The 27,482-nt window shown below is 42.5% G+C and overlaps 1 protein-coding gene across 7 annotated transcripts in view; it reads left to right on the top strand.

The window, feature by feature from the left end:
- LOC147020373 (FERM domain-containing protein 4A-like) overlaps window positions 1-27,482 on the top strand; it is a 327,216-nt gene that overhangs the window by 122,155 nt on the left and 177,579 nt on the right. Inside the window, exon 1 of one of the 7 annotated variants that reach the window (XM_085895689.1) lies at window positions 19,685-19,885. The exons of the other annotated variants lie outside the window; for them this stretch is intronic. The gene's annotated coding sequence lies outside the window, so the exon portion shown is untranslated. Of the gene's footprint in view, window positions 1-19,684; window positions 19,886-27,482 lie in introns of those variants that run through there. 7 annotated transcript variants of the gene reach the window in all.

Raw genomic sequence — 27,482 nt, 5'->3', positions numbered from 1 at the left:
GAGTCACTGGCATCCTGAACCAAAAGGGCTACCACAGCATTTTGCAGCGCCATGCAATACCCTCTGGTCTATGCCTAGTTGGTCAGGTGTTCATGCTACAGCAAGATAACGACCCAAAACATACATCCAGGCGATGTCAGAACTTCCTAAGAAGAAAAGAAGAAGACTGTGGGCTTCAAATCATGGAATGGCCAGCACAGTCTCCAGACTTAAACCCCATCGAGCTGGTTTGGGATGAACTGGACAGAAGGGTGAAAGCAAAGCAACCTACAAGTGCAACACATGTGAGATCTTCTGCAACAGTGTTGGGAAGAACTTTCCAAACAATATTTGATTTCCATTGTAGAAAGAATGCCACAAGTATGTTCGGCTGTTATATCTGCACAAGGTAGCCACCCTTCTGACATCGATGATGAGTCAAAAATTTAGATTAAATTTTGTGCAACAAAACGATTCCTTGATTTATTTTTTACCTGTAATTGTTTATTAGTTCAATTCTTTAATTTCAGAGTACATTGAAACATTAAACTGCTTAAATTTCAGTAATAGCTGTAAAAATGGGGGTCTTTTAAAACTTTTGACTGGTGGTGGATATGTATACACACATCGACGCATACACACACAGGCACGCACTACATAAAATGAATACAAACCTTAACATTTAAGAAAATATAACAGAAAGAGGGGTGATTATGAGTGTTACTTATGCCTTGCAGATGGTGTTTGTGTGTGATTGAATGATTGAATGATTGCATATATATATATATATATATATATATATATATATATATATATATATATATATATATATATATATATATATATATATATATATATATATACATACATACATACTGTATCCAGTATTCTTCCAGAAGAAGAAGAAGATAGGGTGGTGGGTAACTAACTGTGGGGCCAAACAAATTGTGAATAGAGGTAGGGGGTGCCTACCACATAGCCACTCTATTTCGGCATCAATTAGATTATTTATGAGCATTTATGAGAAAACTGAGAGGGAGGAGGGAGTAACCAGTGAGAGATACTTGGGCGAGGAAAGTTTCTGTTAGGCAGATTATGTCTGGTTTGTCAGTGGCAACCTGTATGGAAAGACCTGAAAGGTTTGAGCAAAGGCCCCAATATTTGAGGTCCACAATGTTAATGAAGAGGGAGGGGAGGAGGCTTTGGGTGCAGGGGATGGGAGGGGAGGGGGGGTAGGACAAGGGATGAGGGAGGGAGGTAAGGAGGGATTGCAGAATAGCTAGGGGAGGGGGCCGGATGAGGAGGAGAAAAGGCTCTGTGGTGCTGGGGGAGAGGGTGGACAAGAGAGGGGGCAGAAGGCGGTTGAGGATTTGAGGAGGTGGAGTGAAGAGATGGAGGTGAGAGGGCAGTGGAAGGCATCAGCATTGTGGAGGAGAGGTGGGGCAACTTTAAGAAGGGTGAGTGAGGGGGGTGACTGGGGAGAGTTGAGGGAGAAAGATGAGGAGGGAGTTTTTGAGAGAGGTGAGAGGAAGGCTTGGAGGGAGAAGAGTGTGATGTTTGGTTTGAGAGGGAGGGGTGAGAGGGGTGAGTTGGCACTGAAATTGGAAAAAAAAGAAAGGTTGATAGAAAGCCAACATTCGTAGCAAACTGGAGTTTTTTTCAGTTGTAGGTCAGAGCTGAGATTAAACACGTTTCTTGATGGATGCAATAGAGGCGAATTCAGAGAATGGAGAGAAGAAACGCTGTAACAGTTGGATTTTTTAGGTAAGGTATGAAGGAAAGGTCGAATTGAGAGCAGTCTGATGAAATAGCAGAAGAGGAGTGCATTATGATACACTAAAGAGTACCACACGTGTGAAAGAGGAAGATGAAGCATTATAAGAGATCGTTTTTATTATTATTATTGTTATTATTATTATTATTATTATTATTATTATTATTATTGTTTGAGAGAGTTTTCATCAGATTAGGTCATGGACGTGTTGTCTAAAAAATTGTGAGATGAATGGTGAAATAGGATGGATAAACGCAGGGGGTGTAAAAGATCACATGGCTATGGGAGAAGCAATTGGCTATCGGAGGTGTATAGTCAAAAGTAAAATTATTTATTTTCAATAAGGATTGCGTAACATTCGGAAAACGGAAGGTTGAAGTAAAATCGTGGAAGTGTGTGGTGAATTTGGAACGGTAAACGCAGTGTGAAGCTGCTGGGTCGATGAAAAGTACCAGGAAGAGTCGAGCGAGAAACGTGGTTACAGGAGGTGTAGAGATCGAAAGGATACAAGGAAGATTATTATTTTTTGATGTATTTTTGAAGAACAGGTAAGAATCGGGAATGGAAGGTTGTAGGAAGAAATTGAGAAGGTAATGGCGAGAGAGGGTCAGCTCAGTAGAATAAAGATGGTGTGCCAGCAGGAGGAAGAAGAGGTAGAAGAGGTAGAAGAAGAAGAAGAAGAAGAAGAAGAAGAAGAAGAAGAAGAAGAAGAAGAAGAAGAAGAAGAAGAAGAAGAAGAAGAAAGATCGAGACTCGTGAGTGTGCAAGGAGAAAGGTTTTTTTTAAGTTTTTGGGATTTAAGACAAGATATAGAGTGTTTAGTGGGAGGGATGGGGGACATTGGGAAAGTGGGGAAGATAGAAATTGAAGGTAATGGGGAGAGAATACAAATAAACACGATCGTACACCGGGGAAAGGGATGGGTAGGCCTCAAGCACCCGGTCAGACAAGTTCGACGAAAACTCACAAAATAGCACGATTTTTGAAACAAAACCGAACTAGGAACACACAGTAAGATGTCGGTGAGAAAATAAACAGCTTAAATGGGACAGATAACGACCGGAATCTTAACTTTGAGATCGTCAGCAGAGAGCCCCGAAGGAGACCTGCCGACGCTCCAAACCCAGAACCGGAAGCCAATTCTTGAGTCGGGACAACCATTATTCAAAGAAAGATGTTGGGATGGTTTCACACCTTCCTTGTTTACGTACTTTTTGGAGGAACATCTCTACATCCTTTTTAATTTATATGCCTCCTGCTCACAGTCGCCGGAGGCATTTTTTTTCAAGTTGTCCGTCCGTACATACGTACATTTGTACGGTCCCAGGTCTGTACAAGTCCCAGGTCCGTACATGCAAATTTTCTCTGTTTTCTCTGCAACTGCTTATCTGATTGACATTTTCAACATATGTGCGACGACTCATGCAGGATGTTTTCATGATAATTATGATGGAATAGTTCACGTGGTGTGGAAGCCATGTTGGAAAAAGTAAAACTTTGGACCTCTGTATCTCCGAAACTGCTTCATGGTAAAAATTGAAACTTTGTGCATGTATGATACTGCCCATGGAAAGAAGTGTGATTTTTCTTGATGGTGTCATCGGCGTCTTCGTTATGACGTTATAATCGCATACATCAAATGCTTTATCCGATCAGTATGAAAATTTTTGAGGGTCATCTGGGGCTAAATTGTATGGGGGATAAAATTGATGATGTCATCGGTCATGTAGCTTTGAGCCATTTTGTTTTTAACAAACAAACCTTCAAAAATCTTCTTCTCTGAAATGGCTGAACAGATCGAGGTGAAACTTCACATGTATGATAGCCTATCCATGAGGAATAAAACGTTAGCCACCTATGACATTATAGGTCACATGGTTTGGCAGCTCTGATTTTTTTTGAATAAACCTTTAAAAACCTTTTCCAGAATGGCTTGACAGATCGAGGGGAATCTTCACCCACATGCTCCCCAAGCCTTGTGGTTACCAGAGTGTTTATAAATAATTAACAGGTCACATGGTCTGACAACCATATTGGATTGAACGAAAAACTTAAAATATTATTTCTCTTGAACCACTTCATAAATTGACTTAAAACATCACAGTTCTGATCTTGTCATGATGGGGGATATATGTTTGAAATTTCAATCTCATCGGATGTATGGTCTGGCAGCCAGAATTATTTAATATTTTGATCCAGGGTTCAGGGATTCAAATCAAACTTAGTACAAGTTTGTATAATGATGCAATGATCTGGGCGGATGCTTATCTGGTGACGGCGTGGAATCATAGAGTGCCATTGTAGTTGAAAATGTTTTTATTAGTTGTATGTACATAGTTGAGGCTCGTGGAAGAACTAGTTTTAGTACACTGAACGGATCGAGATGCAAAAGGACAAAAGGAACAGCAGAGAGCAAGAGAGAGGGGAAACACCAACAGCAGAGCTGAAGGCCCAGACAGAGGGAGGCAATTAAACAATGGGGGGGCAGGGACTGGGGGGAGAGGATGCATGGGGTGGACAAGATCGATACATAAGGAAACTCTCAAGAGGGAAAACTGAAAATTTGGAACTTAGATCGGGGTGGGGCAGGATAACAAGGGGAGAAAAGATCATGGTTTTGGATTGGGGATGATCTGAAGAACAGCAATCTTGAAGACCTGAAGTGAAGAATGAGAATGAAGGGGATGTGGAAGTTGATCCACAGGTGGGAAAATAGAGGAGCAAATGAGTAGACATGAGCAGTGATCCTTGATTCAGGTAGTTCCACACAAAACGTGTTGATAGTGGACTGTGTGAGTCCTGCGGAAACCTGGGTTTAGGTGAAGAAAGAACGGAAAGAGTCGAGGGTGCAAGACCAGAAAGAAGCCGGTAGAAGGCTGAGAGGCCATCGGAGCTGTTTGTGATAGTCAGGTCATTGGCCCATAGACTCAGATTATTTATGAAAGATTCCAATACAGGTGTGTGTGTGTGTGTGTGTTTTTGTGTGTGTGCGTGCACGCGTCATGTTTTTTGTGGTTTTACTGGAGCTTTCTCATCTGGAGTGTCATACACCGATATGATTGTCATAATCGCCTGAGTTGATTTTGGTAATTAACAACAACGAACCTGGAAGAATTCCCATGTTTTAAATGCACGCCATATTAAGGTGTATGGAGCAGCTGAATAGGTCCTTTTGTGGAATGACATTCTAATTTAAAAATATACAACAACAATAATGATAACATTGTAACAAAGCATAAATTAATTAATACTAATAATATTACAACAATAATAATCGAAGCATTATTTGCAATTACTAATAACAAACATATAATACCCCCTGCCCCAAACATATCTGGGCTTGGTTAAAGGCAAGGTAATACCCAAGCAATACAGCAGGCAGGTATGCTACAAGGTCGAGAAGCACAATGAAAATTTGGACAAATGGACTAATGGGCCCACTGGTGTTTTTAAGGCTTTGGTTGCCATGTCATCAGGCTGAGCAACATGTGAGACAGGGGAGCCAGTCCAGAGGGGAGAACAGTTGTGGCTGCAGTACAGTCCTGCTGTGAAGTCGGGGGCTAAGATAATGCCTGAATAGCAGAGCCTATACAACTGTATAGCCAGACAAGTATTAAAAAAAATATATATATATATATATATATATATATATATATATATATATATATATATATATATATATATATATATATATATATATATATATATATTTATACACACACACACACACACACACACACGTCAAATAGCACCCCTTCACTGCAATGGTGACCCTGAACCTTTGTCTTACTTGTTGCAAGGGTTTTGACCAAGAGGGGGTGCCTACCACATATCCACTCTATTTCGGAATCAATTACATTATTTATGAGCATTTCTGCAAACGGGAAATAAGATTTTACAGATAAATAGGTACTTCCGGCTTGGGTTGCAGTCTGTGAGATACAGAAGTACCCATTGCAACCAAGTTGTATGTCAGCTGCTATGCTGCGGTCCCAGGTCACTCCGCCAAGATTTTTTCTAGCAGTGCCAGCCCATCCCTTTGGAATCTATCCACTTGCTTGACTTCCATTTACAAGGTTAGGCTGAAGGCAAAGAAAAGCAAATTTCCAGATTCTTTTGTTTCTGGTATATTCACCAAAAATATTCAGCAAATTTGAGGCCCATGCCATCGATTAATTTGACCATCTGTAGATCCTGCATTTCTGGAAATGGGAAATAAGGTTTTACAGATATATAGGTACTTCTGGCTTGGACTGCAGTCTGTGAGATACTGAACTTCTCATTGCAACCAAGCCGTATGTCAGCTGCTATGCTGGAACAGTCGATTGGAATAGCAATTTGGATTTTGAGCAGGTCGGGGGACGTAATTCCCTTTTCTTGGAAATTCACTGTGGGGCCATTAATATACTCTTATAAACTTTTAGCTGTGACAATCGAGTGCTTACCTCTGATTTATCTTTACGACCATTGTCATTGTCATTGTCAAGACCAGACTGACTCCCAGAAAGTCAGTCTGGTCACTCTTATAAGAAAGGAAATAGAGTACAAGAAAAAAATAAACTAATGATTCTCTGTATTTTGTGATATTCTTGCACAGGGATGTCACTGGAGTATTTGTTTTGGGGGGGGGGGGGTGGGGGGTGTTTATCTTTTCTTTCTTTCTTTTTTTACTTTTTGTGATATTCACTTTTTGAGAAAAACCTCTTGCAGATATCATGATCACTACACATGTATATGATCACCAATCCCTACCCAGGATACTTACCACTGCTACCAGTCCTGCCAATATCCATGCATCCCTCTATCCAACAAAGCTTCTAAGTACCAATATAATTCCAATTTAAACATATCTACTGTTCCTGCTAACACTACAGTACTTTTTCAGGGAGACCATTCAATGCATTAACTACTCGCTGAGTGAAAGATCCTGCCGTACTTACTGTCCTAACTATTTTCTTCTTTAGTCTCAGGTGATAGCCTGGTGTTGGCGCAGTGGTTAGGGCAGCGGCTTGGGATCCAAAAGGTCCTGAGTTCAAGCCCCGTTGGGCCACTGAATTAATACACCAGGGGGTTGACTCAGCCTGTCATCCTTCCGAGGTCGGCGAAGTGAGTACCAGGGTACTGGGCCGGTGTATACCCCGGTTAAAATAGGTGTACCATATCCCTGTGTCGTAAGAGGCGACCAGGGTTGCGTCAGGAAGGGCATCCGGCGTAAAACATGTGCCAAATCACTATGCGGATCATACGGATGATCCGCTGTGGCGACCCCAAACGGGAGCAGCCGAAAGAAGAAGAAGAAGAAGAGTCTCAGGTGATAGCCCCTTGTCCCGTGACTGGTAATTCTGCTGAAAAATATTAATTTTGTCGATATTTTTCATTATCTTAAACATCTCGATCACATCTCTTCATAACCACCTTTTTTCTGATGTATAAAGCCCTGTCTCCTTCAGCCACGGCTCATAGCTGAGTCAAGCTCGCCCTGTGATCAATCTAGTAGCCCGATACTGTCCCCTTTCCATAGCAGCTACCTATATTCTTCCTTGGATGTGGTGACCAAACCTGTGCACAATATTCTACACGAGGCCTTACTAAATTCTCTAGTGTGTTTACACTACCTCCTTTAATTTATCATTTATCCCCTTGCAAATACAACCTAAAACCATGTTTGCTTTACCTGCTGCTGCCTGGTACTCCGACTCCCCATATCATATGTATTACCATCCCCATATCCTTCTCCTGTGTGACACGTTCCAAGATTGCCCCTTGCATTATGTATTCCCTATTTTCATTATTCTTACCCATCCCCAGCACCTCACATTTGCTCATGTTAACTTGCTGATGACATTCTTTTGGCCGATTTATAAAGTATCTAGACTTTCTTGAATCTTATCACCCTCCTCTCTTTGTCATAACCTGATAATAAACAGTCAGATTGGTGTTTCACAGGCAAGGCATTGCATCACAAAGTGTGCTGTACCTTGGATGTACATTACGCTGTGCATCCCATATGCTCGCATTAGTCGGACGACCTTAAATCTCTCACGATGATCTTACATGAAGTGTTGGCGACGTATCGCCTGCATCCGAGCTAAGTTCAAAATACCTGTCACTTTCAGTTGAATGTCAGGCTTGACCAGCCGGTTCGTTAAAGACTTGTGACAAAACTTTCCTCGGTTGACCCCTCCATAAAAGTGGGAATAATTGGGGCTATTAAAGAAGTAGTGGAGGTTGTAGTAACATCTTATTGATTAACTTTCAAAAATCAGGCTGCAAGTTACTGACCACCCATTGTATCTTTACCTCATTGTCCATCATTGCTGTTTGCATGGCCGTGTTGTTTGTCTCATAATTTCCTGTATTTCATCAGCGTAACTCATTCTTCACCATCATTGCTTGTTATAAAGCTGAATTAATAGGTTGTGCCATAATGAGATGCATGTTGTGACGTAAGCACAAATATCTACAGCTCTGCATCTGCATCTCTTCAACCTTGTTTTGGATCCTGATGAAAGTCATATGATAATTCTGTGTCATCAAGTGTAGATGATGATAAGCATAAGCTGCGTAAGCTGTACTGAAAACTTGATGATAAGACTGCAATATAAGCTTAAAACAAAGTTTATTTCAGAACTGTAATGCTTACCCAAAAGCCTTGACAGCGCAGTTTTGCTGTACAGTGCAGCTTTGGAATATTCAAGATATTCTTGGAAGGGGAAGGAAACTCTTAACCAGGTTGTGGAAATCTTTAGAGCACTTCACACCAATTGCTTGTGAATGAGAAACAAATTGTGAATGAGTCATAGGCGGAGAATGACGTGATAAGAAACATTGATAAAAAGTGATAACAGATATAATGTTGAAGAAGATAGGGGAGGCTTGGTGCTAAGAACACTCAAGTTTGCTGGTCTAAAGACTGGTACATCTCCAGGAAGCTCATCAATTCCCTTGGGATTATCAAAAAGAGGCTTTCGTCTTTGTGCGTCTTGGTCAGTGTAAAAATATTAACAACTCAGGAGTAGAAATCTTAACAATGAGGCATTATCATGGATCACGACATGGAAAGTGCAGTATGTCATGGTCATGTACTCACTCGTATTTGCACAAATTTATCTCAACATCATGGAATACTAAGACATATTCACACTTAAAAGTTACTGCAGACAAATCCAAATGGATGAGACCTGAGGTGTGGGCAAGTAGGCTGACATCAAAACTTAAGACCAGTTAATTCAAACTGGGACCATGGATTAGTCATCCAGAGCAAGTCTGTTTAAACATGGCACAGCCATTTCGTCCAGCATGACATGCCACCCCATGGTGCTTTCTTAGGCAATTCTTGCAGCAACAGTCATCATCCTGCTCTACATTATTGTGATGCCAACTCGTTCACTATGCTCTATTGGATGAAGATCAGCACTCCTTCCTAGCCAGGGAAATGTTTTGATGGCATTGCTTTGATAACTGCACCAGAACAATGGGGTTTGGGATCGTCATCCATGAATGCAGGTCTTGTGAGAAGTGCTTACCGGTAGTTGTGAAAATGTGGAACAAAAACATGACCCAAAACTTCTGTATGGTACATTTTGGCTGTCAGGTTTACCTGAACACTAATTATGTCAAGTTTACAATTGCAACAGGAAACTCTATCTCATAACGAATCTGCCACCAAAAGGATTGGACTCTGTAAAGTTATTGGGTGTATAGGCTGTGTTAGGTTAGTGCTAAACCAGAGTTCTATCATCAGTCGCATGCAGGAGAAATTGGCTCTCATCCGACTATTAATTTGCAATTGGTCACTGGATTTGACACCAAGACAATTTTTTCATTATGACACCAGGCATCAAAAAGCTACATATATTGAACAAAGGGTTTCAAATTGAGCACCTCATCGCCAATAGAGCATTTCAGTTGCATCAGATGTGGCAATAAATGCGAATTGTTGCTCCCAGCTTGCCGGCTCGACGACAGAAGATGCCATTTACATTTTTGCCATCTCCATCCCTACCCATGCGTGGTGTTGGCTTAATGGTTAGGGTGGTGAGTTTTGGATCCGAGGATCCAGAGTTCAAATCCCACTCTGCTGTTGAATTAATACCAGGTGGGGTTTACTCTGCCTGTCATCCTTCCGAGGTTGGCAAAATGAGTGCCAGCACTTTTTTACTTATCCTGTGTCGGAGCGGCGACCTGTCCAGGATTGTGTCTAATAGCCAAGGAGACTGCTGAGGCAGCACCAACGCTCTGAACAGAGTATGGTCCCGATGGATGAATGGATCCCTACCCCATTTCGAATCCCGTGCAGGCGCGGAGAACTTGCTAGTCAAACCAATTCATGTTCTTCCAGGATGCGAGTGAGATTTCAGTATTGACATGCCTGGCACAATGCCAAGCTGGCTGTTTTTGTTCTGGGGTTAGAAGAGTCTTATCGGTCTCCTGGCTTTGTAACCTGCAGCACGAAGCCGGCTCTGGACAGCTCTCGTGGATACATTATGAGGAAGATTATATTTGTGCGAGAACATTGTTTTTGTGACAAAAGGAATATGTCTGATAGGCCTGATCACAGCTGCATTTTCTCTGCAAGAGATCACCCAGATTGAGGTCTGTCTTTAATGTCAGTGGTTTGTTTATGTTTGTGGACTAATTGACTGTTAACAATCCGATTGAAGTCCATTTTCACTGTAGGACCTCCCAGCATTGTTCATCCCAATAATTTGATATATTTGGACTTCACCAAATCTTACATGAGCCAATGGAAGTATGCAATTACATTGTGACCTTATCTAAACCTTGACAAGGTGAAAGTGTTTTTTCAAGTTGATACCTCTTCCCGTGCTGGAGGGTACTGGGTGTGCAAAATTGCTTTGGTCGAGTGATGAATCGAAACACAGCGTGTACTTGGAGGGAGGGTTCTTTCATTTATATTTGAGAGAACAATTGAATTTAATTCAATATCTTTTTTTCCCAAACAGTACTATTTTGTAGGCATGCTTAACTTTTTTCCCATGTGTATCGTTATATTTACTTTGGATCATCTTGATGAACACAGATCACTGGTCACTGTGAAAGGTCTTGTTGATCTGCATCGATAGACGAAGTTAACAATGGATTTCATGAATGAAGAGTTTATAAGTTAACATGTTATTAATAAGTATGTCAATGGCCATAAGAAATGAGGTTGGCTGGCAGGATAGGCTACAGTTGTGCACACCCACCTCCGAACTGTCGGGCCTGGGTTTGAATCCCGACCCAGCTATAAACTGTCATCCTTGTGTTACACAAGCAGGGAGATTCGTCAATGTATGTTCTGTCCTGCGGATGGACGACAAACTGAAAGTTCCATCTGCCAGCATTCGTTGGTGGATATGAAACATCCCACTGTGTCCTTCTCGAAGATTAGGCAAACTCTCAACGCCTTGAACAATAGACGAATTCCTGGTCTAACTTACTCAAATCGAACCACAGGCTGTGCCAACCGCTTCATGAAAGACTTGTCCCAAAAATGCTGTTCAAGACTCACTATGGAATAAGGAATTCATTCAAAGGCTTTGCTGGAGGTAACACCATTGGAATGTACACAGTGTCACGTTGGCACGTCGTCAACCAAGTAAGGTTACTGTAATCCAAATTTGTAAACTCGCATTTCAAGACTGTTGCTTAGAATTCATATTCAGAATTGTTTTGTGTAACCTGGATCCACAAATCATCAGGTTTTGCATGAGAATTCACCATGAAAACAATCTCGGTGAAATTCGCACTGGTGCAGGCCCAAAGGCTGTTGTTGGCAATGACAGCCTTCTCCTGCTGACCGAAGTGTTACTTTGATTTACTTACACATGAATCTGATAGTTTTGTGTCTGTGTGTCGTTGTATGTCTATCCCACACAGAAAGAATGCAAAGTGTATCTTGGATTTCAAATCTGATTGCTCAAGACAATTTACAATCGAGAAAATGTGGTTGTGCATTGTTTACATTTATTTTACCGGAATTTAGAGGTTTTTCTTAAAGGGAGGGCAGGTGCTTTTGGCCTCTCTGATGGTAGATGAAGCCATCATTGGCAGAGGCCCCCATGAAGAGCTTGGGAAGATGGTATACGGTGGAGTTGAATGATGTGAGAAGGGTGGATGAAGTAAGCGACAAGCTTCTGACAGGTTTTAGGAGGATTGATGGATGTGGTTTCCCAGGAAAGTTGAAGATATGGTGTTTCAAGTTTGGATTAATTCCATGAGTATTGTGGTGATTGATGGTTGATGATATTACGATGGAGCATTAAGAGAAGATGGTGGTGTTGGTGAGCGGGTTTGTGAGGAGATTGTTCGGAGTACCATGCTGTCGGAAGAACATCAGTTTTTATGGTTTCTCTCAGAAAACTCAGGTTTCTCTTAACATCAATAAATGAAGAGTATAAGATAGTGAGGGTGTGGGAGTTAATGATTGTATGGGACTTGAGTGATCCAGTGGTGAAGAATGCTCTCCCAGAGAAGAAAGCAAGACGGAAGTGGAAGTTACTAGCTGAGGTGGATGAAATTAAAGTAGCAGTTGCAACTGGAGGAACTGATGGGAATGGTGAAGCATGGGAAGCAGGATTTTGGGTGGATGAAGCGTGATGTATGTGCGAAGGAAAGGATGAAGATGGTTGAGAGGGAACTAAGATAAAAAAGAGTAGGAGATGAGATAAGTAAAGGCAGTTGGACAGACACAACAGGGGGCTTGAACATGGTGGGATGTTGTACAGGTGAGGATTTGAAGTGGCACGAGATTTGAAGGATCAAGCCAATAGTGTTCAATTTCCTGTTGGAGGAAATGTATGATGTACTTCCATTGCCAGCAAAGTTGAGGGTGTGGAGTTGTTATAGGAGGAGAGGTGCTTTTGGTGAAGAGGTTGAGAAGTGGTGCAGGATGCATTCAGTGCATGCTCAGTAGTGTTTCTCACAAGGAGGTAAATGTAGTGGCACAATCAAGCACTAGCAGTGGTGAGAGAGACAGACAGACAGACAGACAGACAGACAGACAGACAGACAGACAGACAGACAGACAGACAGACAGACAGATGTTGCAAGAGATGTTCAGTTTAAAAAGAGGTGTGAGGAGGACAATGAAGGGAATAGGTTTTCCAAATTCTCATGATTGGCAGGTGGTAGCAGACCTAAAGCAGCAAATAGTATTTCTGGAGGAGATCTGCTTGACAACATTGCAGCCTGACATTGTCATCTGGTCAGTTGCAACAAAGGAGGTCATATCGGGGGAGTTATCAGTCCCTTGGGAAGCGAACATGGAGGAAGTCCATGAGAGGAAAATAGAAAAGTATATTGAGCTGGAAGCAGAGTGTTAGAAGAACGATTGGTGAGTTTATTTCCAGCCATTTTTGGTGGGATTTAGACTGTAGAGGATATCTTGATGATTCCATTTATACATTTCTGGCTTGACGTGGAGTGTGTCGGGCGATAAAGAGAGATGTGACAGAATGACTCAGGTTGCGGTGAAAGGCTAATTCTGGATTTGGAGGAAGTTTGTGGAGGCAGGTCGCACAATGTAGGTTGAGGTTGATTGGGTGGTACTTATTTCTGACCCAAAAGCTTCTGTGTTTTCAACAGACTGCATCTGATCCAGTTTGTACACACACACACACACACACACACACACACACACACACACACACACACACACACACACACACACACACACACACACACACACACACACACACACTGATGTAGTGATGAAGAAGATGCTGTTCGGAAGAAGAAGGCAAGTAGGAATCGAGATCAGATGGATGAGATGTAAGAGCAGTTGCACCAGAAGTTGATGGGAATACTGCAGCTTGGGAGGCAAGGTTTTTGGTGGGTAAAGCCTGGTCTCTGGATAAATGTATGCATGAAGGACATTGAATTTCCAAGAGATTTGGAAGATGGAGCCTATGGTGTTGAGTTTTCTCTTGAAGTCCATGTTTGATGTGCTTTGATCGCAAGCAAGTTTATGCGTGTGTGAGTTGGAAGAAGAGGAAATCTGTTTTTGGGGTGGAGGTCATAGAACCCTGCAGCATGCACTGACTCTGTGCTCATTAGCATTGCCACTAGTATTAGGGATAGGGGTAGCATGATGAAATGCTTGCAGTGATGGTGGTGGTTGTGGTGAACATAGTGCACTGAGAGATGATGAGGTTCATGGAGAGAATGGAGGAGAGGTGAGGAGGTTGGTGGTGGAGAGGTGTTGAGGTTGTGAGATAGGGCCACATTATGAGAGGTGTAAGGAGAATTAAGGAAAGAAGTCTGGCAAATGCTCATTACTGGCTATTGGTTGCACACTTGAAGTGGCAGTTGATGTTCCCTGAATAGATATGCATGACATGGTTATGGCTGACATAGTCTTCAGGTCAGCAGCAAAAAGGCAGGTTATATTGGGAAAGTCATCACTGCCTTATTCCTGGTGTTAGATTAATGGCTAGAGTGGTGGGCTTGGGAACCTTGGGTCCTGAGTTCAAATCCTGCTTGGCTGTTGATTTAATATCAGGTAGGGTTGACTCAGCCTGTCATCCTTCTGAGGTTGGCAAAATGAGTACCACATTTCTGGTATCCTATGTTGGAGTGGTGACCCATCTGGGATTGTGTCCATTAGTCCAGGAGACTGCTGAGGCAGCTCCAATGCTCTGCACAGAGTATGGTCCCAATGAATGAATGAATCAGTGCCTTGGAGGATAACATGGAGGAGATGTATGATAGCAATAGGGGAAAGTACATCAACCCGGAGGTGAACTGTGGGAAGAATAGTTGGCGATGACATTGCCAGTTATTGAGGTGAGTTGTTCAGGGTGGCCACAATGTCTTGTCATCCCGAATAAAAATTGTGACATTGCCTTTTATTATATTACCTGACAAGACTGAAGGGTTCTTCAAGGTATACCACATACATTTGTAGTACTCTTTTACTTCATTACACATTTAAAATTATATGACACAAGCCTCAAGTGTCCAGTGGATCTGTTTGTGCTCCATCATTGTCATTACGGAGAATAATATTGGCTGTATGTTTTGTGGGACATTTTCTGGAGCATTTGTGGGGTGATTCGATGAAAATCAAGTCTCACTACTTGTTTAATACACTTCATTGTAAACTCAGTTTATAGCGCGCAGGACATCAAGGTGGTACACGAGTTCTTGTCATGTTCATCTCAGCATGTTTGCGTCCACCAGTGTGCATGCAGCTGTGATCCGAGAACGAAGATCCCACAAGTTTGCCACCTTGGTGTTGTACACAACATCTTTGACAAACCCCAAAGGGGGGGAAAAATAAAGGGAGGTTATGCCTGCTTATTTTGGGGGCCAGGCAGTTGGTCTGTCTCGGCCAATCCAGCGACCTGGAAATTTTTCATTCAGGACGGCTCGAAAGTCTAAGGCCCCATGAGGGGGAGCGCCGTCCTGTTGAAAAATGATATCAGGTTGCAGGTCTTCAATCTGTGGGAAGGCGAATCCTTCCAACATGTTCATGAAAATTGTTGAGCTCACTGTATCCTACACAAAGAAAATCTGACCCATTAAGCAGTGATGGAGAAGGCCACACCACACATTGACATTTGCACTGTCGTGTGTGTGTGTGTGTGTGTGTGTGTGTTCAATGATGATGTGGGAGTTTTCAGAGCCCCAGATCCTTACATTGTGCTGGTTGACCATCCCTGATACATGAAAGTAATCTTCATCTGTGAACATGACCTTTTTCAGGGAGTCTTCGTCATCCTCTTTGAGACTGAGCATTTTCAAGGCAAGCGCTTTGCGTTTGGGTCTGTCATTTCATATATATATATATATATATATATATATATATATATATATATATATATATATATATATATATATATATATATATATATATATATATATATAATGTTTGTACACAGTATGATGTCAAGGCTCATATGAGAGCAAATACACACAACGTATAACAAGGGGAGCAGGAGACAAGAGGGAAGCACAAAACAGTAGGGAACAGAGACATGAGAAAATCTTTGGAAGGGAGAGGGATGGGGCAGTGTACACAGGGTATACAACATGGATACGACAGGGACTTTCAGGAAGGAAAACAAGGTAAGTGATGGAGGTGGGTTTGGGGTGGATTAACGGGGGTAGAAAAGATCATGATTTTGGATAGGAGAAGATAAGACATGGTGAACAGCTATTTTGAAGAACTGGAGGGAAGAGTGGGATTGAAGAGTGTGTGGGAGTTTGTCCCAAAGGTGGGGAAAAAAGAGGAATGAAAAAATGAAGGTGAGCAGTGATTCTTGATTTTGGTAATTTAACCAGAAGGGTGTTGCTGATGGACCTTGAATGCCCTGCAGAAATATGGGTAGGACAGATAGCAGACATATCAGGGGAGAGGGGGGGGGCAAGGACAGAGAGAAGATGGGAGAAAACGGAAAGACCAAAGCCCTGCCTGCGTTGAGAGACCCAAAAACTCAGCCTCATCTCGGGAGATAGCAATGATCCTTAATGCCTTGATATACAAAGCATGATGCCAAGAAAGGTGAGATGCAGGAACACCAGCCCAGAGGGGGAGAGCAGTACTCCATCAGGGTGTGATTGAAAGCTTTGTACGTGGTCAGGAGCTCAGGTGTGCCAAGGAAGGATGCCCAGTTGCCCGACGGAGGATGCCCAGTTGGTGACTGGCTTTGGAGGCCAGCTTGGAGATGTGGCTTTCCCAGGAAAGACCATGGCAGATCGTGAGGCCCAAAAGTTTGAATGAAAGGACTTCTTCAAGAAGATTGTTTAGAAAGTAGGTGGGGAGAGGGGTTGGGGAGGGTTTCCACATGTTCCTTTTGCAGAGACATAGTAAGATTGTGAGATTTGTCAGGGTTGAAAGAAATGTTCCATTTGTTGGACAACCTTATGATTTTCTCCAGCTCTGCAGAGAGTGAAGAGGCTGCTGCTTGCCGATCTGAGGGATGACAGACGGTACGGCAGAGGGTGGAGTCATCAACCAAGAGATAAAGAGGATTTCCCAGAGAGTTGGAGAGATCATTGATGAAAATGAGAAAAAGCACTGGGACCAGAACACTGCCTTGAGGCACTCCAGCCTAGACAGCCTGACTGTGACAGGAGAGGAAGTCTGCAAGCCAAGAGTGGAGGTTGCCTGGGATTCCATAGGAAGACAGTTTGGTGAGAAGAGTGGAATGCCAGACCATATCCCGCAGTATTTTGCTTGAGTTCTTGCAGAATCTGAACCTTTTAGGCATATTTCTTCAGTCGTTTATGCAAAATCCTGTCTACAGTGGTGGTTGGTAGTCCCATTTCTCTGGATGTGTGTCATATTGATTTTCTGGGACTTTTTTGAAATGATTCATGCACTCGTTCAACATCTGGCACATTTGTGCTTGGTCGACCGGTTCTTTTCTGTTTATGACAACTTCCAGTCTCCTTAAACCTCTTGTCCCACTTTCTGATACTAGTCCACGATTGCAGATTCCTTCCATATCTTGTACGGAAATTACACTCAACTTGTGTGTTGGATCTCATCTCGATGAACCATTTGTCGCACTGAACTTCCTCCTGTGGAGTCATCATTTTCCTTTCCATAAAACCACCAGACCTGAAAATTAAGAAAACTTTATGAGTTTCTGTATCATTTGTGGCACTAAATATATTAACAGCCAAAGTTGTCCAAGTGTTATTAGAACATCATGTATTGCATGATATCTCAAAATGTTGTGGACGAGTTGTGACAAAACTCAATGGATGAGTTGGTTTGGTGACAACAACAAGCCGATGAGATTTTGGTTCAGGTCCGGATCCAGATCCAGCCTATCAGTGGGATACAAAACGTAAACTGTTCAGCCTGGTGGAGGTATGCACTCCACCGAGTGCGCTTCTAGTTCATGCCTGTTTTTAGCTCATCTGGAATTGGAATTCTAGATAAGGTATTGATTGTCATCATTGAACGTCTGTCTGCCTGTCTGTCTCCTTTTTCAACTTCTCCGGCCAAATTGCTGGGCCTATCCGGCCAAAATTTGGCAGCAGCGTTCCGCTCTTGACTGGTAACGGGCAATTCAAAGCTTGTTCCGGTTACGTGACTTTAAGTAGGTCAAAATGGCCAACTTAGTAAATTTCTTCAAAAATCTTTTTCTCCAGAGCCACCAGTCAGAATGCTTCCAAATTTGGGTTGTAACATTAGGCCAGGGTCCAGATAAGCTACAGGTCCAGTGGTCCTATGTTTTTGCATCTTTTATGATGTCCCCAAATCAGTAAGTTTCCCGTTTGGAATGGTTTTCAATTTTGTTTGAGTGCAAGACTAACAGATAGACTGAAGCAATTGCTTTACGCAAGTACCCATGTGCACTTGGGAAGAGACTCCATACAATTTGTCAAATTCAGAAAAAAAGTACTGCTCAGCTGCAGATTGACGTTCTACAGTGTGCAAGATATATAATTAAATTGAAATTAAGTAATTACTCAATCATCGACTGATGTCTGTGAGATGGACAGAGAGAACCAATTACTTTGTACTGCGTGCTGGAGAGAACCAAAAACCCTACTTTGTGCTACGTGCGATATACATCTCCATATATCTTCCATTCTCAAAATACTACTTTTGTGGTCAAAGAAACCACCAAACAACAAAATTCACACCCTGCACCACTCGATCTGCCTCCATTAATTTCTTCCAAGCCAGAAAATCATAAAAGGAGTCAAGTTACCAACATGTATTCTATAAGGAGGCCACAATGTCTCGTCACCCCTTGTAAAAATTGTCATTGCCTATTGGGTGCAGAGTGCTAATTCGTTTCCTTTTCCACTTTTTTAGTTTGATTGACCTGAATAGTGTGTACAAAACTGGATGAGTTTCTGTATCATATATATATATATATATATATATATATATATATATATATATATATATATATATATATATATATATATATATATATATATATATATATATATACCAAAGGGTATCATTGTATCATTCGTGGTTCTAAATATATCAACAACCAAACTTGTTGGGGTCTTTTTGGAACACTCTGTGTATCGTTTTTCGCCCTATGCCTCAATGGTGAAGAATCACTTAAAATATTTTAAATCTCTCATAAATTTTAATCGAATCGAAATAACACACACCCAACCTGTCCACGAAGTTGTTTTTTTTTCTAAATCTGTGCTTAACGTTTTGAGCGATCCTGCTCACAAACACAGACAGACTGAGGTGAAAATATAACCTATGCTCACATTTAGTGATGGAGGTAATAACTATTTAATTAACCTATAAAATAAGATATGCTGGAGGTAATAACTATTTAACCTGTTAAATAAGGTGTGGTGAAGGTAATAACTATTTAACCTGTTAAATATGGTGTCGTGGAGGTAATAACTATTTAACCTGTTAAATAAGGTGTGGTGAAGGTAATAACTATTTAACCTGTTAAATATGGTGTCGTGGAGGTAATAACTATTTAAACTGTTAAATAAGGTGTGGTGGAGGTAACAACTATTCAACCTGTTAAATAAGATGTGGTGGAGGTAATAACTATTTAACCTGTTAAATAAGCTGTGGTGGAGGTAATAACTATTTAACCTGTTAAATAAGCTGTGGTGGAGGTAATAACTATTTAACTTCTTAAATATGGTGTGGTGGAGTGTAAAGGTTCTAAATGGTGTCTCAATGGTCTTCGGGGTCTTTTGAGGGGGTCTGTGGGGCATTTTGGGGTCTTCAAGGTCTTTTGGGTCCTTATTCGACCTTATCAAGGTTGACAGGTACAAGCACAATGATGCTGAGGGCTTCAACTGAAGACCCAATCAGCAGTGTGTGTCTGTGTGTACACATGCATGTGTGAGACTCAGAATTGCCATTTCTACCAACGTTGTAGTTACATCCTTAATTTCCTACCATTGTACAGCCATCACAACACACGGGTTTCCTGCTTGGGGATTGAAGGGCGGAGCGAACGTGGATTTCATGAAAGAAGCCTTCAGTTCATCCCTCCCAAGCACGAAGCCGCGTCGCGCTGCCAATCTGACGGCACCCTTTGTCACCGCATCCCAACTGAAGTGTGTGCGCCATCGCCATGAGCCTGTGACCCGAAGGGGATTTATCATTGGGGCTGTCCACAGAACCGGCCTGTTTGGTGAATTTTCGGTGTTTCGAGGGTGGAGGAGGTGAGGAGTGCGGAGCTGTCATCGCTTGATTCCTACTTGGTTTCCTGTGCTGGTGGGCTTATAGCAGGGAAAGGATTTGGTTGGTTGGCAATTTCACTACCAATAGCTATTCAGAATAGCTAATTCTGGATTTGGATTAAAGGTTAACCTCCCGAGCCAAGCTCTTACAGTCACGTCCATCTGGAGGCGTCTATTTTGTATTTCAGTCTATTAATCTAGGCTACTGTACCTTCTTGTGAATATAAATAATAAATTTGGTCATGTTGCATCTTTTGTAATTACACTGGGATCTTTCTTTCATGTATATATGTATATATGTGTGCTGTTTCAATTTATTTACAAATAAGTGTTACAATATGACAACATAGAGCAATTGCTGAACAACTCCCTTTGCAAATGAAAGATTAGTCTGTTGTGCAAAAGATTGATAAGCTAGACAACTGAATATTCCCTTAAAAAAAAAATTGCCAAAACTTCAATCATCAGAGTTTGATTGTAGTTATTGCATCTTAATGATTTTGAATTATTCTGGCATCACAGGTAGAAACCTGCTTTCTTTCTTTATGCATGCAAAAACTGTACAAGGATTGTATGTTACCTCCATAGATTCAAACTTACACCTTACTCATCTCATAGTTGAGTCGAATCAATGATCACTGTTGTCTGGTTTGAGATAATTACTTAGAATGTCGAGAGGAGGAGAGGGTTAAGGCAAGGACGTGTGTGTGGTGTGCAAGTGTGTGACTGTTTGTCAAGGGTGGTCTGGAAGGGGAAGAGTGGAAAATTATATTCCTCCCGAAACAAAATTCAAACTGTAATATTGAATTTCAAGATAATTTTTGAAGGCTATTTAAACAGCAAACAAATTATAATTTGTGATCAGTTTTCCAGCAGAAAAACATCTTCCAATTGTAGAGAACCAAATATGTGGGGCTTTCAAAAAATTCTGACAACGAAATACACAGTCGTCCAGGAATTGAAATGTATGACTTTTTAATGTCTACATAATTATTTATAATTAGCAATGATATTCTTATTTGTATTCTGGTGTTTTTCCCAAAGGCAGGTTCAGTACTGCTGAAGCAGTTTCTTGTCAATGATTACATTGGGTGGTTTGCCATTGCCCTCACAATAGTAGTTGAGGCAGGAATTTGTAATTTGTTCATGGTGCCAGCGATAGCTCACCAACTCTTCATAAAGGACACCATAGGATCTTTAACGTCCACCAACTAGTGTCGGCAGAAGAGACATCAGGTTTAACATCCATTCAATGGACGGCACACACATTGATGAATCACCCTGCTTGTGAGACACTGGGATAGCTGGGTCGAGATTCAAACCCAGGCTTGGAGGATGTGTGCATACCTTTTGGCCATCCTGTTCACCCCAGCTATGATATACGTATATCCGAGATCATGCTGAAAAGCAGTGCCTCCAATTCCCATTTTCTCCAAAATAGGTAAACGTATTCAAATGAAGCAAAGACAGTTACTAACTTCCATCTTTATTCAACCATGGTGCATGTTTGTGATTGGGTCTTGTTATTTATACATGTTGACTGCTATTGGCATTGCATGTGGTACATGTTTTTGAGCCTCGGTTTTGCACGTTTCTGTCTGCGCTGTCGCTGATAACTTGCCAGCAGGTGATGAAACCGGTCCGGGTGCTGAGGGGGTGTGTAGCATTGGGATTCTCATGTATGTACTACTTGTGAATGCTTGCAGCTGTAGAAGAACTTGGATAGAGTTTGAAACACCAAGTTGCCTTGTGTTGCTTTTCTTGGTTACTTTATGCAGCTTTTTTTTGCTGGAAGAGCATGGGGGTTAATATATATATATATATATATATATATATATATATATATATATATATATATATATATATATATATATATATATATATATATATATATATATATATATATATATATATATATATATATATATATATATATATATATATATATATATGTATATATATATATATGTATATATATATGTATATGTATATATATATATATATATATACATATATATATATATACATATATATATATATATATATACATATATATATATATATATATATATATATTATTGTTGCGGATTCACGCCCGCCGGCGTGCTGACGGCCACGTAACTCGAATCGCGGCACGTCGCCCACCGGACGGACAATCCAGTCGTGACCCTCTCGGACTAACGCCGGGAACCAGTCACGGGTGGACCTTTCGGTCTCACCGCGATCGAGCCAATCGGCCCCCGCGTGGGATAGGGTTGCTCGCCAAATTCGACCTACCTAAGTACCCACACGGAGGGTAGACCGGGCGATCGCACCTCGCCGCAGGTCGACTTCGGACACGGGCCACTTAAGCGACCCGTTCCGTACTATCGGGATAACCGAGCGGTGTTATTCGTCGGCCTCGACGGTTCGATTAATTATCGGGCGTCTTAGCCCACGACCAACCCTTTACGTGAAGCAAGATGGGGATTCAATGAAAGAAATGACGAAGCGAAGCGGGAAAACAGTTCAACAATAAGCACATTTATTTCGCGATGAACGGAAAGCACACATATACAATTCCACCAAAAGCACATGTAAAAGAAGAAGACAATGCAATATTACACAAAAAGCAAATGCAACAATGCAGATCTATCCGACTACCGGGCACTCGGCAACACTTGTACAATTTTACTTCACAGACGGCGCCGACAACACATATTCCCAAAGCAAAAGAAAAGAGAACCACCCTCCAGGATGAGGGGGTAGGCGGGCCTGGGGCCGAGACCGTGTCAGGCCTACCCGTCTGATGATGAGACGCGAAGTGGCGGAGGTGCCTCAACTCCGCGGGCCTCGCGGACAGTGTCTGGTAGGGGGTGGGAAGGGGGCCCCCTTTTGTCGCACTATCTCAGCGCGGGGGGAAACAGGAGGGGGTTGCTGATGCTCGGGGAAAGGAGGATTTCACAAAATCTCGGGTCCCGCGACGAGCGTCTCCACCACGACCTCGGTCGCGCCGCCGGCCTCTCCCTCCGCAGTTCCCCGAATCCGTCGCGAGCACCCCCTCAACCGCCTTCGCCGCCGCCGCCTCTCCACAGCTCCGTCCTCTTCACTCCGACTCCTCTCTTGACTCGTCCCAACTCTTCACTGGCTCCGCGAACTCCCAACTGCGAACTGCTAACTCCGAACTGCTCACTGCGAACTGCTCCTCGACTGACGAACGCAGTCGTTTTTATAAGCCCCGTGGCTTCGCTCTTTCATCTTTGACCCTCTGCCTCCGACCTTTCACCTCGCTCCCCATTGGCCCGAGGAAAAGTGGGCGTGAATGCTTTTTGATCCATGAATTTGCATATAGCGACCGCCCTCCAACGCCCTGGAGGCGGGGCCAAATCGCCCCTCGCTCACCGATTGGACGGAACAAAAGTGGGCGTGAGTCGTTTTGATCCGTTTTTCTGCGGAAAATCCGTGATGTTTTTGAACAGGCTGCTCGGTGCGCGCCCCGCACGAGTCCAGCATCGGTGCCCACGAGTGGCGCGAGATGACGGTGATTCGATGGTGGCGAGTTGTGACGGTAAAGGTCGTGGCGGTAGTGGTGAAGCGGCGTTGTGGTTGGTGGTTGTTGTGAAGCGGCGTTGTGGTTGGTGGTTGTTGTTGTGAAGCGGCGTTGTGGTTGGTGGTTGTTGTTGTGATGGCTGTTGAGACGTGGTTGGTGGTGGTAATAATGGCGGCTGGTCCAAAATAAAGATAGTAAAAGAAAAACGGCTATACTGAAGAGTCGCAGCCCTCATGAATGACATTTATTCCCTCTAGACAACGGGTTTGGGCCTAACTACACATATACTTACTGAGATATCTCACCTAAGGGACCTGAATGGTGGTTTGCGAATTTGGTCAACCACAACAATATATACATACATACATACATACATACATACATACATACATACATACATATATATATATATATATATATATATATATATATATATATATATATATATATATATATATATATCCATATACATATTTAGTGAGTGTGTGTTGTAACATTTTTTGCATGCCTTAAGACTATCATTTAGTAAGAATCTCGTTCTCGGAATGCGTCATAATTTCAACAGATTCCCAGGTTTGAAGAATTCCCACGTGTATCTTGCTGTTGAAATATCATGTCTAAAGCAAATGTGTGTGCAGAACGCACACTGTATTGTGCAAATCTAGAAGAGCTATTTCTGGTGCTTTACATTGTTTGCACAGCGTTTGGTGTGACCCCAGTGGGAAGTACACGCCTCCAGAGGTCTCGTTGGGGGCAAACAACAGCGAGAAAGCTTGAACCTGGCCCAGGGTTTGCCCGTGAATAACTGGATCCTTTTGGGTTATCATCAGGAGGGTGTATTTTTGTGACATTTAATAGTTTTCCCACCAAACAACATCCCATAATTGCTGGTTGATCTTGTGCCACTTTCATCGTAATTGCAGCATTGGTAATGCTACTGAACAAATTGCTGCAACTTGTTGGCTAGTCTGCACCACAATATAATAAACATCGTCTTACTTGATGTTTAATGAAGAAATTCAGTGTATGAATCTGCATAAAACAGTTGTGTTTAGTTATTGTTATTATTCAGAGATTAGGCTATATATATATATATATATATATATATATATATATATATATATATATATATATATATATATATATATATATATATATATATATATATATATATATATATATATATATTATATACAGTATATATACAGTATATGTATATTATATACAAACACACACATATATGATTGATCCCTCCCACACTCCTCAAGCCCAAGTAGCTGCATAAAGCAACCCAAGAAGACTGTCACAAGGTAAGTGCTGTCACAAGGTATAAGCTGTCATTTATACAGTAAAAAAAAAATAATATATATATATACACACACACACACACACACACACACACACACACACACACACACACACACACACACACACACACACACACACACACACACACACACACACACACACGTAAAAAACAAAATCTCTTTTCTCTTTCTGTCTCTCACACATGTTTTGTGTGGAGTGGGGTGGGGGGGGGGGGTACATAGGCTATGTGGCCGTGGTCTCACTTATGGATGTGGGGGGCAGGGGCGGGGGGAGGTGGTGTAAATTCTTTATGCGAATGTGTACCAAGTCGCATCACCTACTACATGGTACACATTCACAAAGATAATTTACATTGCAGGTGAAATTGTAATTTCCTCTTCCACGAATGTATTAGAATTTCTAAATTTCCTTTGGCTGCAAAGTGTTACTTTTTCATTTCCCTCTTCCCTCACGCCTCACAACACTGGGTATGTATATCTTCTTCTTCGTCTTCTTTCGGCTGCTCCCGTTAGGTGTCGCCACAGCGGATCATCCGTATGATCCGCATAGTGATTTGGCACATGTTTTATGCCGGATGCCCTTCCTGACGCAACCCTGGTCGCCTCTTACGACACAGGGATATGGTACACCTATTTTAACCGGGGTATACACCGGCCCAGTGCACTGGTACTCACTTTGCCGACCTCGGAAGGATGACAGGCTGAGTCAACTCCCTGGTGTATTAATTCAGTGGCCCAATGGGGCTTGAACTCAGGACCTTTTGGATCCCAAGCTGCTGCCCTAACCACTGCGCCAACACCAGGCAACACTGGGTATATATATATATATATATATATATATATATATATATATATATATATATATATATATATATATATATATATATATATATATATATATATATATATATATATATATATATATATATATATATATTGTTGTGGATTCCCACCCGTCGGCGTGCGAACGACCGCGTCTATCCAATAGCGGTCGCTTCACCCACTGAACGGACAATCCAGTCGAGGCTTTCCGGATCAATGCCGGAAACCAGCCACGGGTGTGTTTTCAACCACACCACAACCTTGTCCGTACTCTACCCGCGCTACAGGGTCCAATCGCCAAATCTTCGATTTACCTAATTATTCGCGCGGGTAGGTTACCGAGAGATTGTACCTCAACGGGACCGCTTGGAAACGAGCTGCTTAAGCAGCTCGCTTCCATTTAGGATAACCGAGCGGGGTATTATTGCGCACTCCCGTTGGACCCGATCACTTTACCGGCTATTTAAAAACCAACTATATTCCGAGTGCAAGATGGCAGCTCCATTCGGGAATGGACGCAAAGAACAGGTTTACATTCACACAAGAACATTTATTATAATAAAGCACGTATGCAATTAAACAAGGCAAAACACGTATGCAATTTCCAAGCAACAAAAGCACAACAAAAGAACTACAACCGTCTACTTATATTATTATGTACAGCCACTTGCACTTATCAGCAGTTCCAACTTATTAGACGGGCACACGGACACACTTACGCACGTGCGCGCGCGCGCACACACACACACACACACACACACACACACACACACACACACACACACATGATAAATGGTGGCAGAGGCCTTTAATAATGAGCCCCAGCTCAGAGGACAGGTGATCTGAAACCCAGAGCCTATCTCGAACCTCTCCACCTCGTGTGGTCTTCAAGTTGTTCGAACCCAGGCTCCAGCGAGAGCGAACTGGATCCAATTGCCGTGAGCTGCGATCCTTCCCGAGCTCCCGCGAATCCTCCCGCCCTTCTCAACACCTGCTGGTGAGACGAGGCGCCGATCCTTCCCATCGATGCGTCGCTTCCCTGAGGAACCACCTCCTGCGCTTCTCAACACGTGCTGGTGAGACGAGGCGCCGATCCTTCCTGTCGATGCGCCGCTTCCCCAAGGAACCACCTCCAAGAAGAGGTCGATGAGTCACACCAAGATGGGAACCTAAATGGAGAACAAAGAGCTCCACGAACCAAGAAGAAGAAGCCACCACTCGCAGCTCGAGCCGAGTGACCGGCTTATCTTTCTTCCAAAGAGGGCAGCTTGAAGCAAAAAGCTCTCCCGAGCCAAACAGAAGCCGAAGCTCACTGAACCACCAAAGCAAAAAGCCTCCAAAAAGCCTCCTCCCGAGCCAGGCCTCAGCCGAAGCTCACTGAGCCAGCCGAAGCAAAAAGCTTCCAAAGGCCTCAACCCTAACCCAAGCCAAACAGGACCCGAAGGTCTGCTGAACGGCTACTCTCTGCCGAAGCAAAAAGTTTACTACTCCAACTCCCGAGCACGAACAAAGAAAAGATCTCCTCTTATCCTTCTCCCGCCCTTCCCCCGCCCTTCCCCCGCTCCCGGCGTGACTCATGACTCATGCCCTCGTGCTCCATCCCCCGCTCAGTCACGGGTGAGAGGGAGTTGTTGACATCATGAGTCACGGGATGGCAGGGTTCTTCTTGCTCTTCGCAGAAGAGGGGGAGGTATGTCTCCATTGTTCATTCCCTAACTATTAAATCGATCCGCAGCGCATCTAATCGATTTCTGAACCTTAAAACAATGGAAGGTGAGCTATCTAGGGAACAAGCACTTATCGACATAGCTGACTAAAGGAACCTGCATGTTGTGTCCAATCGAATTCCAAATTCGTAACACTATGTATATATATATATATATATATATATATATATATA

Source organism: Eptatretus burgeri, chromosome 9, assembly GCF_056783735.1.
Source record: "Eptatretus burgeri isolate ZD-2024b chromosome 9, Ebu_testis_v1, whole genome shotgun sequence".
In the NCBI taxonomy this organism is placed as follows: domain Eukaryota; kingdom Metazoa; phylum Chordata; class Myxini; order Myxiniformes; family Myxinidae; genus Eptatretus; species Eptatretus burgeri.
The sequence above is the reverse complement of the archived record's forward strand: the minus strand, read 5'-3'. Positions and strand labels throughout refer to the sequence as shown.